This window comes from Neomonachus schauinslandi, chromosome 14 (genome assembly GCF_002201575.2).
Source record: "Neomonachus schauinslandi chromosome 14, ASM220157v2, whole genome shotgun sequence".
NCBI classification, from domain to species: domain Eukaryota; kingdom Metazoa; phylum Chordata; class Mammalia; order Carnivora; family Phocidae; genus Neomonachus; species Neomonachus schauinslandi.
In genome coordinates, this window is record NC_058416.1 from 70,998,691 (window position 1) to 71,016,642 (window position 17,952).

Sequence of the window (17,952 nt, forward strand, 5' to 3'; positions counted from 1 at the left end):
CCCTGCCGAGCAGGGAGCCCAATGCGGGACTCGATCCTGGGACTCCAGGATCATGACCTGAGCCGAAGGCAGTCGCTTAACCAACTGAGCCACCCAGGTGCCCCCAAACCCAGCTTTTTTGAGGTATAATTCACCTACTGTAAAATCAACCGTTTTGATGTACAATTTCATGGTTTATAGTGAATATTCACTATATGTCCAACATCACCATTATCTGCTCATCATATTTCAAAGAAATCCCATACACATTAACATTCCTTGTTCACTTTTCTCCCACCTGCTAGCAATAACCTACTTTCTGTCTGTACAAATTTTGCTATTCTGGACATTTCACATGATGTAATCTTACAATATGTAGTCTGGCTTCTCACTTAGACCAATGATTTTTAAGGTTCATCCGTGTTGTAGCATGTATAAGTACTTCATTCCTTTTTCTTACTGGGTAATATTCCATTGAATGGATATACTACATTTTGTTTATCCATTGTTTAAAAAGATTTTATTTATTTGAGAGAGGGAGAGAAAGAGAGAGAGAGATGGAATAGGAGCATGGGGAGGGGCAGAGGGACAAGTTCAACCTCCCCCCCCCCCCCCCCCTGAGTGAGGAGTCCAATGCAGGGCTTGACCCTAGGACCCCAAGATCATGACCTGAGCTGCAGTCAGATGCTTAACCAACTGAGCCACCCAGGTGCCACTTGTTTATTTATTTATCCCTTGATAGACATGTAGGTTTTTTCCACTGTTTGGTTATTATGAATAATGCTGCTGTGAACGTTTATGTGTAAGTTTTAGTGTGGATGTATGTTTTAATTTCTCTTGGGTGTATCCTAATTGCTGGGTCATATGGTAACTCTTTTCTAACCTTTTGTGGAGCTGACAGACTGTTCCTAAGGTACTACATTGTTTTACATTTCCACCAGCAAATTTTTTTTTTTTTTAAAGATTTTATTTATTCTGACCCTCCCCCCTCTCATGTGCTCTCTCTCTCTCATTCTGTCTCAAATAAAAAAAAAAAAAGATTTTATTTATTTATTTGAGACAGAGAGAACGAGAGAGAGAGAGCACATGAGAGGGGGGAGGGTCAGAGGGAGAAGCAGATGCGGGACTCGATCCTGGGACTCCAGGATCATGACCGGAGCCGAAGGCAGTCGCTTAACCAACTGAGCCACCCAGGCGCCCTCCACCAGCAAATTATGAGGGTTCCAGTTTCTCTACATCCTTGCCAATACTTGTTATTGTCTTTTTTTTTTTTTAACTTTAGCCATCCTAGTAGGTATAAAATGGTATCTCATTGCAATTTTGATTTACATTTCCTTGATGACTAATGATGTTGGGGATATTTTTTGGTGCTTATTGCCATTTGTATATCTTCTTTGGAGAAATGTCTATTAAAATCCTTTGTCCATTTTTTGGGTCCATTTTTTAATTGTTATTTGTCTTATATTGAGTTGTAGGAGTTATTTAAATATTCTGGATACTAAACCCTAGTCAGATATTTGATTCACAAATATTTTCTCCTGTATGTTGTCTTTCACTTTTTTGATAATGTACTTTGTTGCCAGAAAAAAAAAAAAATTTAATTGTGATGAAGTCCAATTTATCTGTTTTATCTTTTGTTGTTCATGCTTTTGGTGTCATAGCTAAGAATGCATTGCAAAATCCAAGGTCATGAAGATTTACCCCATGCTTTCTTCTAAGAATTTTCTGTTTTTAGCCCTTATATTTAGGTTTTTGATCCATTTTGAGTTAATTTTTGTGTGTGGTGTCAGGTAGTGACCCAATTCATTCTTTTGCATGTAGTGATCCAGTTGTCCTAGCACTATATATTGAAAGGATTGTTTTTATCCCATTGAATGGTCTTTACACCCTATTGAAACCCAGCTGACTGTACGTTAGGTTTTACTTTTGGACTCTCAATTCTATTCTATTGTCTATCCTTATGCCAGTACAAAACTATTTGATTATAGTAGCTCTGTAATAGGTTTTGAAATTAAATGTATTTGTAACTTTGTTTTTTTTCAAGGCTGTTTTGGCTTTTCTCAGTCCCTTACATATGGATTTTACGATCAGTTTTTAAATTTTTGCCAAAAATTAGCTGGGATTTTTATAGAGATTGTGTTTAATCTGTCCTTTCAATGGTGTTTTGTAGTTTTCAGGTCCAAGTCTTGCACTTCTTTCAAAAATTTATTCCTAAGTATTTTATTTTATGTGATGCTATTCTATATGGAACTGTTTTTGTTTTTGTTTTTTAATTTCATATTGTCATTGTTTATCACTAGTTCATTGCTAGTCTGTAGAAGAAAAATAGTTGAGTTTTGGATAAGTCTTTTAATCTCATCATTTAGTGGTAGTCTGTTCAAGTTTCTAGGTTTTGGCTCTTCTACTTACTAGTTGTAAGAGTTTTGACAATCTTCACTGTTATACATCACAGTGTTCCTGTATGTATAATGGAACGGTAATCTCCATCCCAAAGAACTGTTAAAGAAAATGTTGATAGATACTAAGAACAATGCCTTACATGTGGTGGGGATTTGATATTTGTTGTTTATCTTCTTCTGCTAAATAACTACATTTAAAAGCAGGCCAAAGAACAAAAAGCAAACAAAACACCAAACCCAAACAAACAAAATCAAAAAAACCCTGCAAACAAACCCCAAAGCATAGACAAACCTACCCTCCCCCAAACCCAAAACCCACAAAGAAAAGCCACAAGCAAAAACCTCAAACCTCTTCCTGTCTCTCTTACTTTTCTGTGATCTAAGACATCCCTGTGAGTGCTTGAGGAATAGTGAAAGAGTCTCTAGCACCACACAGTTGTATTGTGAAGGCCTGCTAAATCTAGGCTACTACATAGGTATTCGACAGTGCATTTGTAAGTATTATTAAAAGTAATAAAAGTGTGGGGCGCCTGGATGGCTCAGTCAGTTAAGTGTCTGACTCTTAATTTTGGCTCTGGTCATGATCTCAGGGTCCTGAGATGGAGCCCCATGTCAGGATCCACACTCAGTATGGAGTCTGCTTGAGATTCTCTCTCTCCCTCTGTTGCCTCCTCCTCCTCTCTCTCTCTCTCTCTCATCTCTAAGAGAGGATATTTCAGTCTGAAAAACATTTATTATTTTAGTGGGATTTTTTTTTTTTTTTAATTAAGTAAGCTCTGTGCCCTGTGTGGGGCTTGAACTCATGGACCTGAGATCAAGAGTCACATGCTCTACTGACTGAGCCAGCCAGGTGCCCCTGACATGCATTATTTTAAATGATTAATAGTGTAAAAGTTACCTGTAGCAATCTGAAATGTGATTTGTTGAAATTCTAGTTGAGAAATAATTGATGATTTATAATGAGGATGTGGTACTATTTTGTGGATAAAGAACAGGATTGCTAAGAAATAGTAGGTGGTCCAAGTAACACAGAAAACCTGACTTTGTGTTGTCATTTTGCAAGAGTAAAAAAATAGGTTAGCTCTGACTGTTAAATAAGAGGAGGCATATTATTGTATGTGGCTTCCCATTCCATAATTATCCATTTGGCATTTCCATGCCATCATTGGCTAAGTTTGCCATAGTGGAAGTTCAAAAACTGCCATGCTAATGGTTCAACTTACTGTAGACTTGGGTCAGCAATTGGTAGGAAAAATTTATTATTAATATTCATTGCACTTGTAGAATTGCATAAAGAATATCACTTTGATGAAGATGAAAATTACTAAGATTATTGTTCTCTAGCGTTAGTCATCATAAAAGGAAAAATCAAATTAACCTTGATAGTTATATTTTGCCAAATCATGCATATAGAAAGTCATTACTGCTCATTTTTAGATTAGACACAAGAAAAAATAGTTTTTGAAAGATGAGGAGGAGAAAGTAATGATAGAATAGACTAAAAGAAAAATATGTATTGGAAAGTAATCGGCCAAATAAGTAGAAAGTGGAAATGGGAGGGGAGAAGAGGGTAATGGTTAGATTTAAAGGGCAAACATTCTAAAAAATATTGTTGGGATCTCTATGTAACTGGTCATTTTTCTTTCTTTTGAACTCCAGCATCAAGTAAAGTTGGAATGGATTCAGTTCTTTGGGGTTGAGGTTTTTTTTTTGTTTGTTTTGTTTTTTGTTTTTTTGGTTATTTTGTTTTAGCAGTTGGACTGAGCAGTTTAAGGAATGTAATTTTAAAATAAGAGTAAGTCTAATTTTGATATTCCATGTTCATGGACCAGAAGACTTAACAGTATTTTTTTTTTTTTTAAGATTTTATTTATTTATTTGAGAGAGAGAATGAGAGACAGAGAGCATGAGAGGGAGGAGGGTCAGAGGGAGAAGCAGACTCCCCGCTGAGCAGGGAGCCCGATGCAGGACTCGATCCTGGGACTCCAGGATCATGACCTGAGCCGAAGGCAGTCGCTTAACCGACTGAGCCACCCAGGCGCCCGACTTAACAGTATTAAAATGGCAATATTTCCCCAAGTGATGTGCAGATTAAGTGCATTCCCTATAAAAATCCCATCTGCCTTTTTTGCAGAAATCTACAAGGTGATCCTAAAATCCATGTGGAAGTATAGGGTACTCAGAATAGCCAAGACAATCTTGACAAAGAAGAACAAACTTAAAGGACTCACACTTCCCAATTAAAAAAAATAATAAAAAAAAATTATTTATTTGAGAGAGAGAGAGTGCACGTGCATGCGAGCTGGGGAGAGGGGCAAAGAGAAAGGGAGAGTCTTATGTAGATTCTATGCTGAGTGCAGAGCCCAATGCGGGGCTTGATTCCATAACCCTGAGAACACGAACTAAAACCAAGAGTCGGCTGCCCAACCAACTGTGCCACCTAGGCACCCACAGTTCCCAATTTTAAAATCTATAAAATTACAGTAATCAAGTCAGTGTGGTACTGGCATAAGAATAACATAGATCAATGGAATTGAGAGTCCAGAAATAAACCCTCACATTTATGGTCAGTTGATTCTCAACAATGGTGTGAAGACCACTCAGTGGGGGAAAGAATGGTCTTTTCAACAAATGGTGCTGGACAGGGCGCCTGGGTCGCTCATGGTTAAGTGTCTGCCTTTGGCTCAGGTCATGATCTCAGGGTCCTAGGATCGAGCCCCACATTGGGCTCCCTGCTTGGCGGGGAGCCTGCTTCTCCCTCTCCCTCTACTGTTCCCCCTGCTTGTGCTCTCTTGCTCTCTCTGTCAAATAAATAAAATCTTAAAAAAACCAAAAAAACAAAAAAACCCAACAAAAACAAAAACAAACAAAAAAACAAATGGTGCTGGACAACTAGATTTCCACATGCAAAAGAATGAATTTGAACCCCTACCTCACACCATACACAAAAATGAACGCAAAATGCATCAAAGACCCAAACATAAGAGCAAGGGCAATAAAACACTTTTTAGAAAACACAGGACTAAATCTTTGTGACTTTGGGTTAGACAGTGATTTTTATTTTATTTCTTTATTTAAAGATTTTATTTGTTTGAGAGAGAGTGAGTGAGAGAGAGAAGGAGCAGGGAGAGGGGCAGAAACAGACTCCCCACTGAGCAGGGAGCTCGACATGGGGCTTGATCCCAGGACCCTGAAATCATGACCTGAGCTGAAGGCAGACCCTTAACCAACTAAGCCACCCAGGCAGCCCTATTTTATTTTTTTTTAAGTAATTTCTATGCCCAACATGGGACTTGAGGTCATGACCCAGAAATCAAGAGTTGCATGTTCTACCTAATGAGCCAGGCAGGTGCCCCATAGGTAGTGATTTCTTAAATATAATACCAAAAACACAAGTAACAAAAGAAAATAGATAAATTGGACTTAATTAAAATTAAACACTTTGTGTGTCAAAGGACAGCATCAAGAAAGTGAAAAGAGGTCTTCCAAAGGAGGCCTGCATGCTGCCACTAGAACCACTGCCATGTTTTTAGTGATCGCTGAGAATTCCAGCATATTTTGTGAGTACTCAACACCAGTATTGATGGGCGGTGGAAAATAGCCTTTGCCATCACTGCAATTAAGGGTGTGGGGCAAAGATATGTGGTATTGAGGAAAGCAGACATTGACCTCACCAAGGGGTCTGGAGAGCTCCTTGAGGGTGAGGTGGAATGTGTGATCACCATTATGCAGAATCCACACCAGTATAAGATCCCAGACTGGTTCTGGAACATAGAAAATGATGTGAAGGATAGAAAATACAGCTAGGTCCTGGCCAATGGTCTGGACAACAAACTTCATGAAGACTTAGGATGAAGAAGATTTGAGCCCACAGAGGGCTGTGTCACTTCTGGGGACTTTGTGTCCCAGGCCAGCACACCAAGACCACAGGCCAATATGGCTGCACTGTGACTATGTCCAAGAAGAAATAAATCTGTAGGCCTTATCTGTTAATAAATAGTTTATACACGTATGGCTTCCTTGTTTTAAAAAAAAAAAAAATGAAGAAATCCCACATAATGGAAGAATATATTTGAAAATCATGATCTGACAATGGAGTTGTGTCAAGAATATATAAAGAACTCTATCCTCAATGGGGAAAAGCTGAGAGCCTTTCCCTTAAGATCAGGAACACATCAAGGATGCCCACTCTTGCCACTGTTGTTCAACATAGTATTAGAAGTCCTAGCAACAGCAATCAGACAACAAAAAGAAATAAAAGGTATTCAAATTGGCAAAGAAGAAGTCAAACTCTCTCTTTTCTCAGACGACATGATACTTTATGTGGAAAACCCAAAAGACTCCACCCCCAAATTACTAGAACTCCTACAGCAATTCAGTAATGTGGCAGGATACAAAATCAATGCACAGAAATCAGTTGCTTTCTTATACACTAACAACGCAACTGTAGAAAGAGAAATTAGAGAAACAATTCCATTTACAATAGCACCAAAAACCATAAGATACCTCGGAATAAACCTAACCAAAGAGGTAAAGGATCTATACTCTAGGAACTACAAAACACTCATGAAAGAAATTGAAGAAGACACAAAAAGATGGAAAAATATTCCATGCTCATGGATCGGAAGAATAAACATTGTTAAAATGTCTATGCTACCCATAGCAATCTATACCTTCAATGCCATCCCAATCAAAATTCCAGTGACATTTTTCAAAGTGCTGGAACGAACAATCCTAAAATTTTTATGGAATCAGAAAAGACCCCGAATCGCCAAGGAAATGTTGAAAAAGAAAAACAAAGCTAGGGGCATCACGTTGCCCGATTTCAAGCTATATTACAAAGCTGTGATCACCAAGACAGCATGATACTGGCACAAAAACAGACATATAGACCAATGGAACAGAATAGAGAACCCAGATATGGACCCTCAACTCTATGGTCAAATAATCTTTGACAAAGCAAGAAAAAACGTAATGGAAAAAAGACAGTCTCTTCAATAAATGGTGCTGGGAAAATTGGACAGCCACATGCAGAAGAATGAAATTCGACCATTCTCTAACACCATACACAAAGATAAACTCAAAATGGATGAAAGACCTCCATGTGAGACAGGAATCCATCAAAATCCTAGAGGAGAACATAGGCAGTAACCTCTTTGACATTGCCCACAGCAACTTCTTTCAAGATACATCTCCAGAAGCTAGTGAAACAAAAGCAAAAATGAACTTTTGGGACTTCATCAAGATAAAAAGCTTCTGCACAGCAAAGGAAACAGTCAACAAAACAAACAGGCAACCCACAGAATGGGAGAAGATATTTGCAAATGACACTACAGATAAAGGGCTGGTATCCAAGATCTATAAAGAACTTCTCAAACTCAACACCCAAAAAACAAATAATCGGGGCGCCTGGGTGGCTCAGTCGTTAAGCGTCTGCCTTCTGCTCAGGTCATGATCCCAGGGTCCTGGGATCGAGCCCCACATCGGGCTCCCTGCTCTGCGGGAAGCCTGCTTCTCCCTCTCCCACTCCCCCTGCTTGTGTTCCTGCTCTCGCTATGTCTCTCTCTGTCAAATAAATAAATAAAATCTTTAAAAAAAAAAAACAAATAATCAAGTCAAAAAGTGGGCAGAAGAGATGAACAGACACTTCTCTGAAGAAGACATACAAATGGCTAACAGACACATGAAAAAATGTTCATCATCATTAGCCATCAGGGAAATCCAAATCAAAACCACATTGAGATACCACCTTACACCAGTTAGAATGGCAAAAATGGACAGGGCAAGAAGCAACAAATGTTGGAGAGGTTGTGGAAAAAGGGGAACCCTCTTACACTGTTCGTGGGAATGCAAATTGGTACAGTCACATTGGAAAACAGTGTGGAGGTTCCTCAAAAATTTAAAAATAGAGCTACCCTATGACCCAGCAATTGCACTACTGGGTATTTACCCCAAAGACACAGATACAGTGAAAAGAAGGGCCATATGCACCCCAATGTTCATAGCAGCAATGTCCGCAATAGCCAAACTGTGGAAAGAGCCGAGATGCCCTTCAACAGATGAATGGATAAAGAAGATGTGGTCCATATATACAATGGAATATTACTCAGCCATCAGAAAGGATGAATACCCAACTTTTGCATCAACATGGATGGGACTGGAGGAGATTATGCTAAGTGAAATAAGTCAAGCAGAGAAAGTCAATTATATGGTTTCACTTATTTGTGGAACATAAAGAATATCATGGAGGACATTAGGAGAAGGAAGGGAAAAATGGGGAGGGGGGAATTGGAGGGAGAGATGAACCATGAGAGACTATGGATCTGAGAAACAAACAGGGTTTTGGAGGGGAGGGGGGAGGGGGGATTGGTTAGCCTGGTGATGGGTATTAAGGAGGGCATGTACTGCATGGAGCACTGGGTATTATACAAAAACAATGGATCATGGATCACCACATCAAAAACCAATGATGTATTTATTGTATGGTGACTAACATAACATAATAAAATTAAAAAATATATATATAAAGAACTCTAACAACTCATGATTAAAGAATAACCTAATTAAAAATGGACAAAGTATTTGAATAGACATTTCTCAAAGAATATGTACAATTGACCAATAAACACATGAAAAGGTATTAGTCATCAGGAAAATGCAAATCAAAACCAAAATGAGATACCACTTGACACCTACTAGAATGGCTTAAAAGTAAAAAAGGTAATAATAAGTGTTGATAAGGATGTGGAGAAATTGGAGTCCTCACACATTGCTGGTGAGAATGTAAAATGTACAGCCATTTAGGAAAACACTTTGACATTTCTTCAGAATGCTGAACATGAAGTGGCCATATGGCACGGTAATTCTACTCCTATGTGTATATCCAAGAGAAATGAAAGCATTTATCCACACAGAAACTTGTACATGAATGTTCATGGCAGCATTATTCATAATAGCCCCAACATGGAAACAACCCGTAAGTGTATCAACGAACTGTTGAGTGGATAAACAAAATGTGGTGTATTCATATAGTGGAATATTATTCAGCCATTTGAAAGGAAGAAGTATCAACACATGATACAGTACAGATGAACCTTGAAAGCAAAAGTGAAAGAAGCCAGTCACAAAAGATCACATATTGTATGATTCCATTTATGTGAAATATTCAGGATAGGCAAATCCAAAGAGACAGTAAGTGGATTAGTATTTGCCAGGGACTTGGGGAGGAGCAGTGGGGAATGACTGTTAATGGGTATGGGGCTTCTTTTGGGAGTGATAGAAATATTCGAATTGTGATGGTTATAAAACTGTGAATAAATAAAAAACCACTGAGCTGCACACTTTAAAAGGATGAATTTTATGGTATGTGAAATATATCTATAGGCATAAAAAAAAAATCAAGTAGAAAATAAAAAGAAAAGGGGCACCTGGCTGGCTCAGTTGGTGGAGCATGCAACTCTTGATCTCGGGATTGTGAGGTCAGGCCCCATGTTGGGCATGGAACCTTCTTTTTTTTTTTTTAATTTTTATTTTTTTAAAGATTTTATTTATTTATTCATGAGAGACAGAGAAAGAGAGGCAGAGGGAGAAGCAGGCTCCCAAGGAGCAGGGAGCCCGATGTGGGACTCGATTCCAGGACCCTGGGATCATGACCTGAGCCGAAGGCAGACGCTTAACCATCTGAGCCACCCAGGTGCCCGGGCATGGAACCTTCTTAAAAAAAAAAAAAAATGCTTAATCTTTTAAAATGCCATTAAAGATATTTTCCTAAAAGAAAAAACAAAGGTATTCTCCTATAGTCTTTATTTAACCCCTTTCCCATTTTTGTTTTCACTGATACATGGTAAAATGAGCAGGGTTATACTTGTCATCTAAGATGATCCTGTCATCTAAAGCTGTCTTACGGAGTGACAAACTAAATCCAGAGGTTATAGTTAAAATAGAGTGTATATGTATAAATAATTTCAGGCATATGGAAAAATAGATCGAACTAATAATAAATCCATATATTCTCTCATTCTTTTGATTTAAATTAACACTTTGCAATAATTAGATGTATTTTGAGAAATAATTGAGATTTGTAGAATCTGTCTTTACATTATCTAAAATAAAATGTTCACTAAGCATTTATGTAGAAAACACTCTGAAATTAAGAGGGATGAGAAAGTTTCTGTGACTTAAATGTCACATGATCATGTTGGGATGTATGTCTGAACTTTCTTTGAAATAATCTGGCTTGTAAATGACATTTTTAAGTGTAAGTGTAAGCATTTTTAATGCAAGCACATTGACCCTTATGTGCTTATAAGATTACTGTGCCAAGTTGTAGAACAGAGAAAACTGTCAACTCCATAAGACTTTCCTGGTGACCTGTCCTCTGAAACTAGAAACTTAGTTTCCTGATACTTTGTTAGTGTAATTTGATATTGAGGAGTATATATATATATATATATATATATATATATATATATATATATTTAATAAGGCTAAGCACTTGGGTTGGGATAGTACCTTTTATTTTGGAGTTAACTGGTTACACATCTGGGTGTGTTCTCTCAGGAATTTGCATGTTACTAAAGTGATTTTGGAATTCAGGCACCTTTATTGGACATTTGGCCTTGTGTGTAGTTTCTTATCGGTAGGAAAAATGTATTACAGCAGATTGCACAATTTCCTGAGACAGTACTAAAAACACTGCCACAATTCCTTTTGTTCTGCGTGTAATGTTTTTGTACTGAGTGCTGTCTTTGATCCTTATGGTTTTAGCTTATGTATTAACATCATTTTTGAAAGTTGTTCTGTCAAATAATGCTCTTGTTAAATTCAAGAGCTTCCTAATCTCCACAAAGATTTATGAAAACCATTTATAAAAATTGTTCAGGAAATTGGCCATAAATTCCAATTATATTAAAAAAGGAGAATTTCCAGGGCTCCTGGGTGGCTCAGTCAGTTAAGCATCTGCCTTTGGCTCAGGTCATGATCCCAGGGTCCTGGGATCGAGTCCTGCCTCGGGCTCCCTGCTTAGCAGGGAATCTGCCTCTCCCTTTCCCTCTGCCCCTCCCCACTGCTCGTGCACTCTCTCTCTCTCAAATAAATAAATAAAAAATCTTTATAAAAAAAAATTTCCATTAGGTGTATTTGGAAGAACCTTGTAAATTGTAGAGTAGTTGTATGGAGGCAGTGTTCCTTCCATAGTATAAGGGTCTATTGGTTTCAGATTATTATAGCTAATGTATTCTGCTTACTAGGTGTCAGACACTGTTCTAAGTCCTTTTTGTATATTAACTAATTTAGTACTCATAACTACCTCATGAATTAGTCCTCATAACTACCTCATGAATAACTGATGTTATTCCCATTTTACACATGAGGAAACTGAGGTACAGTGAGGTTATTAAGTAATTTGCTCAAGATCACATGGCTAGGAAGTTGAGTTATCCTGGACTGTGAGTTAGCATTCTTGCTCTAGAGTCTATGTTCTTAAACATTGTACTAGTCGGGTCTTTGATTTGAATGATCATTAAGCAAATAGTGATCAATTATAACTGTCTTTTGCTACTGAATGTTAGATTTATTGCAACACAGTAATATAGGCAATTCTCTTGAATATCTTGTTAAAACCTAGTTTTTACTGTGAGGTTTAAGGTTATGTTGGCACAGTATTCTGGAATTTAAGTCTATGATAGAACAAAGGGATGAGTATTTGATACTATGTTTATTCTTGCATTTTATTATCTAGTAACTTTTTATCAGTCAAAAGTTAAAATTAACTACAATGTAAATGGCTTAATTTTTTTAGTATTTGAGGTTACAAAACTGTTATTAAACTAATAATGTAGTGGGGCACCTGGGTGGCTCAGATGGTTAAGCGGCTGCCTTCAGCTCAGGTCATGATCTCAGGGTCCTGGGATCCTGCTTGGTGGGAAGCCTACTTCTCCCTCTCCCACTCCCCCTGCTTGTGTTCCTTCTCTCGCTGTGTCTCTGTCAAATAAATAAATAAAATCTTTAAAAAAATAAATAAACTAATAATGTAGTAGCTGCCATAAATGTTCCTTGAATGAAGCATGGGAATTAAACCAGATAATGAAGAAAAGTAATAAGTGAAATGAGGCTATATAAAAACAATGATTTTTAGAATAGTAAAGGAATGATTCTAATTTCGTATATATCTCTGAAATAAGAATTGTAAAATAAAATCACAGCTTGTTTTTTTGTTTGTTTTTTGTTTTTTTTGGTTTAGTTTCTTTTTTTTTTTTTTTTTTAAGATTTTATTTATTTTGACAGAGAGAGAGAGTGTACAAGCAGGCAGAGCAGCAGGCAGAGCTCCCCGCTGAGCAGGGAGCCTGATGCGGGGCTCGATCCCAGGACCCTGGGATCATGACCTGAGCTGAAGGCAGCTGTTTAACCAGCTGAGCCACCCAGGCACCCTCTTTTTTTTTTTTTTTTTTATTATGTTCAGTTAGCCACTGTATAGTACATCATTAGTTTTTGATGTAGCGTTCAGTGATTCATTAGTTACGTATAACACCCAGTGCACATCACAACGCATGCCTTCCTTAATACCCATTACCGTGTTACGCCCCCACCTCCCTCCCTTCTGAGACCCTCAGTTCATTTCCTGGGGTCCATAGTCTCTCATGGTTCATCTACCTCTCTGATTTCTCCCCCTTCAGATTTCCCTCTCCTCCCCTGTGGTCCTCTGCACTATTCCTTATGTTCCACATATGAGTGAATGAGTGAAATATGAGTAAGATAATTGTCTTCCTCTGCTTGATTTACTTAGCATAATCCCCTCCAGTTCCATCCATATTGATGCAAATGGTGGGTATTCATCCTTTCTGATGGCTGAGTAATATTCCATTGTATATATGGACCATGTCTTCTTTATCCATTCATCTGTTGAAGGGCATCTCTGCTCCTTCCACAGTTTGGCTATTGTGGACATTGCTGCTATGAACATTGGGGTGCATGTGCCCCTTATTTTCATTACTACCCAGCAATTGCGCTACTAGGCATTTATCCCAAAGATACAGATGTGTTGTTTGTTTTTTATTAGGTTGTCTCCATTTATTGTTGGTAAGTAAAGTCCTCATGAGTTACTATAGTGCCATATTCCCCAGAAGTGTGCTGAGGGAGGGGGCCCTAGAGTGCCCCAGAGATAGTTTATAGCAACAGTGCTTTGACCAAGAGCTGCTGGACACATTCCCTGGGGAAAAGGCAATTGCCCCTATTTCCTGGGGAAAAAAACTCCTCCTCTCTCATGGCCATCTCAGTGGGGTGAGGGGCCATCAGTCCTGGGGGGGAAATAAGTCAGAGAGAACAGACAATAGTCAACCGTGAGAAGACAGACTGGTGATGACCACATGCAGGAATGGGCCCATGCTCCCCCAGCCCTGGGGTGGTGTGGGAAAATCTAAATGAGGGGTCAGACTATACAGTGTGTTAAGCAGCCAGGAGAAAATCACTGCTTATATCTTCCTTTTTTACTGTTAAGGAGGAATCAGTCTTTACAGTGCAAATTAAAAGTTGCTAAATAAAGACAAAGCATATTAATACTGTAAATCATTTGTTGATTCAGAATTTTAGCCTGAGGCTAGGTTTGTGAAACAAACAATTTCCTGAAATAAGTTTTTTTGTTGTTAAAAAATAGATTCTAGAAATTCTTCATTGGAGTATTCTTCACTTGAATTTCCTGTAAGGCTAAAATGTAGGTATTTACTTTAAATAAATAATAATTTTGAGCTTACTCTTCTTTTTTTTTTTTTTTTTTTAAAGATTTTTATTTATTTATTTGATAGAGACAGCCAGAGAGGGAACACAAGCAGGGGGAGTGGGAGAGGGAGAAGCAGGCTTCCCGCTGAGCAGGGAGCCCGACGCGGGGCTCGATCCCAGGTCCCTGGGATCATGACCTGAGCCGAAGGCAGACGCTTAACGACTGAGCCACCCAGGCGCCCCTGAGCTTACTCTTCTTGAAATAGAGTTGAAATAGTTGAATGTCTGGAGACATTTTACACTGCTATGTTTTAAGTCATGTCTATTTGTGAACTCAAAGCTACTTGGAGAAGATTTTTAAATAAAAAGACTTCTTTTTATCCTTTATGAGGTAGGTAAACAGGGTAGCGGGTATATAGCATATGATTACTCTTCTACTCTGGAGTACATATTTATTTCTTGTTGAAGTTGGAAGAGATGAAATTAATTCATGTGTTTACTAGTTAAAATTTTTTCAAATGTGCTTGTTTTCCTACCATTGTCACAGCATTTTGATTGATTTTACAGAGGGAGTTGTGAAATTTGTATTGATTTAGCTAAAATTTTTTTTAAAAATTTGAGAGAGAGCTTGAGTGCGTGACCAGGGGGAGGGGCAGAGGGAGAGGAAGACAAGCAGACTCCCACTGAGTGAGGAGCCCAACACAGGGCTCAATTCCAGGACCCACAGATCACTACCTGAGCCGAAACCAAGAGTAGGATACCCAACCTACTAAGCCTCCTAGGCGCCCCAAATTTTGTTTCTTGTGTAGTATTTTATTACTTTTTGTACATAGTGACTTTAGATGCAGCAGGATTTTAACATTCGCTTTTCCTAATCCTGAATCCTCAGTCATGACACTAAATTATGTTTAACAGTACTGCAAGAAAGTAAAAAAATATATATATTTATTATTATTATTTTTAAAGATTTTATTTATTTATTTGACACAGAGAGAGAGACAGAGAGCACAGCAGGGGGAGCGGCAGGCAGAGGGAGAGGGAGAAGCAGGCTCACTGAGCAGGGAGCCCAGTGCAGGACTCGATCCCACGACCCTGGGATCATGACCTGAGCCGAAGGCAGACGCTTAACGACTGAGCCACCCAGGCGCCGTGAAAGTAAAAAATATTTTATTCAATTTACATTTGTACAAGGTTTGTATGTAGGACATGTATTTAGTTTTTAAAAATTTTACTTATTTATCTGAGAGAGAGAGAGAGCACAGATGGGGAGGGGCAGAGGGACAAGCAGACTCCTTGCTCAGCAGGGAGCCTGATGTGGGGCTCGATCCTAGCACCCCTGAGATCATGACCTGAGCTGAAGAGGGATGCTTAACTGACTGAGCCACCTAGGTGCCTGACATGTATTTAGTTTTAAAGATCAGGGACTCTTTATTTTATATTCTCACCCCAGGATATTTTTGAGCTTCAGTCTATAGAAATAATAATTTATACATATCTATCATGAATTAACTTTTGATTTCTGAGTGTGACAATAGTGAAGGTAGTGGTTTTATTTTGCAGTGTGTAAGATTATTCCATTGCTTAATTTTCTGCCCATTTTATCCTTCATTGCTTGGGGTACCAGGAGTTTGTTGCCAGGTTGGATGTTCTCAGCAGAGAGTCTTGAAAAATACTCCACGTATAAGAAAATGATATTCTATCTAGCTACAAATCCAGATACGAACTTTAAAAAAGCATATAAGCAAGTTGTGTTCAAGCAGTGTTGCACTTCAAAGGTTGCCTTAAATTTAGAGAAAGTTGTATATCGTGGCATTTAGCATATGTAGTGGTCAAAAGCATAGGATCTGTACCTTATCTTCCCATCTATAAAGTGAGAATATTACCATTGCTTACTTCACAGGGCTTTTGTAAGATTAAATGAATTAATACATATATGCTATTTAAAACAGTTCCAGACATATAGTAAATGCTAAATCAATGTTAGGTGTGGTTTTTGTTATTGTTGTTATTACTATCTGATAGTTACTGATAATTACTATCGTTATTTTTACTCCTCAGGGTAGCAGGAGATCATTAAGTGGAGGATGCAGATTGACATTTTTTTTTTTTAAAGATTTTATTTATTTGAGAGAGAGCAAAGGTGAGAGAGATCATAGAGGCAGAGGGAGAAGCCGACTTGCCGCTGAGCAGGGAGCCCGATGCGGGGCTCGATCCCAGGACCCCGGGATCACGACCTGAGCCGAAGGCAGACGCTAACGACTGAGCCACCCAGGCACTCCAGATTAATATTGATTTTGATGCCCTGCACAAAGTTGTACATTATTTTAAACAGTTTATGTGACCTTAGAACAGGAAGTATTTTGCCAGTTATCTTTTAGCTCCACATCTATCTTGTTTCTTCTGCTTTGTGATCCCGGGGGCTGGAACTCTGCAAGCCACCTGTCTGCCTGCTGCTCCCAGTGGCTGGCAGATTGGGGGCAGTAAAGGGCTGGAGGGACCCGGAGGGACTTGCTCTTTCTTCTTGGCTTCCTGTGGCCTTCCTCTCTGCTGTTCCTGTGAGTACCACCCTAACAACCCTTCTTCATCCTGACAGCAGTAGTACCTTTCTGCAGTAGTTGCTGGATTCTTTTTGCAGTTTTTCTAACAATTGAGGACTGGTTTCATCAAGCTTTCTTCAGAGACCACTAATTCCAGCCAGCTAATGCCCCTCCTTAGGGGTCCCAGGCCCATGGCTTCTTTCCTCGGAAGTCAGAGACACCAGCACCAGCTGAGCAGTGCCTTCTCCCAGAAGTCTGACTTTAAGTGCCGTGGACCCCTCTTCTAAGCTTTTGTTAGTCAAGCCCTGGGCGTGATAGGTGCTTTCAGCAGTTACTATCTCTGTGATTCCTTAGAGTTCTCTTTTTTGCCCCTTTAGCCATTTACCTAGAAACTTCATATTCCTTAACAACTCTTATATTAAGTTCTCTGTCCAGATAACAGGTATGATTCCTGTCTTCTGACTGATCCTGACTGATACAGATAGAGATGATAAGGACTAGTAGCCAACGTGGGTTTGCTTAGGAACTTGTCATTACCTTTTTTTTTAAGTTTTTATTTATTTGAGAGAGAGAGCATGAGCGAGGGGTCGGGGGTTGTGGGAGGAGCAGAGGGAGAGGCAGAAGGAGACTCCCTCCTGCGCAGGGAGCCCGACGATGCGGGGCTGGATCCCAGGATTCTGAGATCATGACCTGAGCCGAAGGCAGATGCTTAAGGACTGAGCCACCCAGGCGCCCCATATCTTGATTTTCTTAAACAATTTTATGAAGTATCCCATGATAATTTTATGGACATGAATTTTATAGATTTAAAGTAATAAGCTTGTTGAATTAGAGAATGATAGAGGTGATAAAAACCTGCAGGAAGTTTGTACCAAGACATAGGGCTCCATTTTTTAAATCTCGTCTCTTGCAATAATTGTTTCTTGGATGAAGGCATGAGAGTTTCACAAATATGAGATGGGTAGATACCACACTGAAACTCTTAGGATTCAAAGAGGTAGTGATATACCAGACAATAAGATGAGACCATGAAGGTATATATTCTGTAATTTTGAGGGCAGGGACCATGTCTACTTTCTTTTCTTTTTTTATGTCCAGTGCTTAGCACGGAGTATGTGTTCAATAAGTGAATATGTTGATAAATCAAGGCAAAATTAATTATAGGTGAGGTTTTCCATTTAGGTTCAAAAACATGAAAAAACCTTATTTATCAAGCATTTATGGGAAGAAGCTTTGGGTTGTCTATAAGGTCAACATGAACTATCTTCAATCGCTAAGAAGCTAATGAATGCAGTCTTAGTATTCATTAGGAAAATGGTGTTATA

The 17,952-nt window shown here is 38.8% G+C and overlaps 1 pseudogene; it reads left to right on the top strand.

The window, feature by feature from the left end:
- Positions 1-6,349, top strand: part of LOC110592472 — an 11,568-nt pseudogene extending 5,219 nt beyond the window's left edge.
- The last annotated feature ends 11,603 nt before the right edge of the window (positions 6,350-17,952 follow it).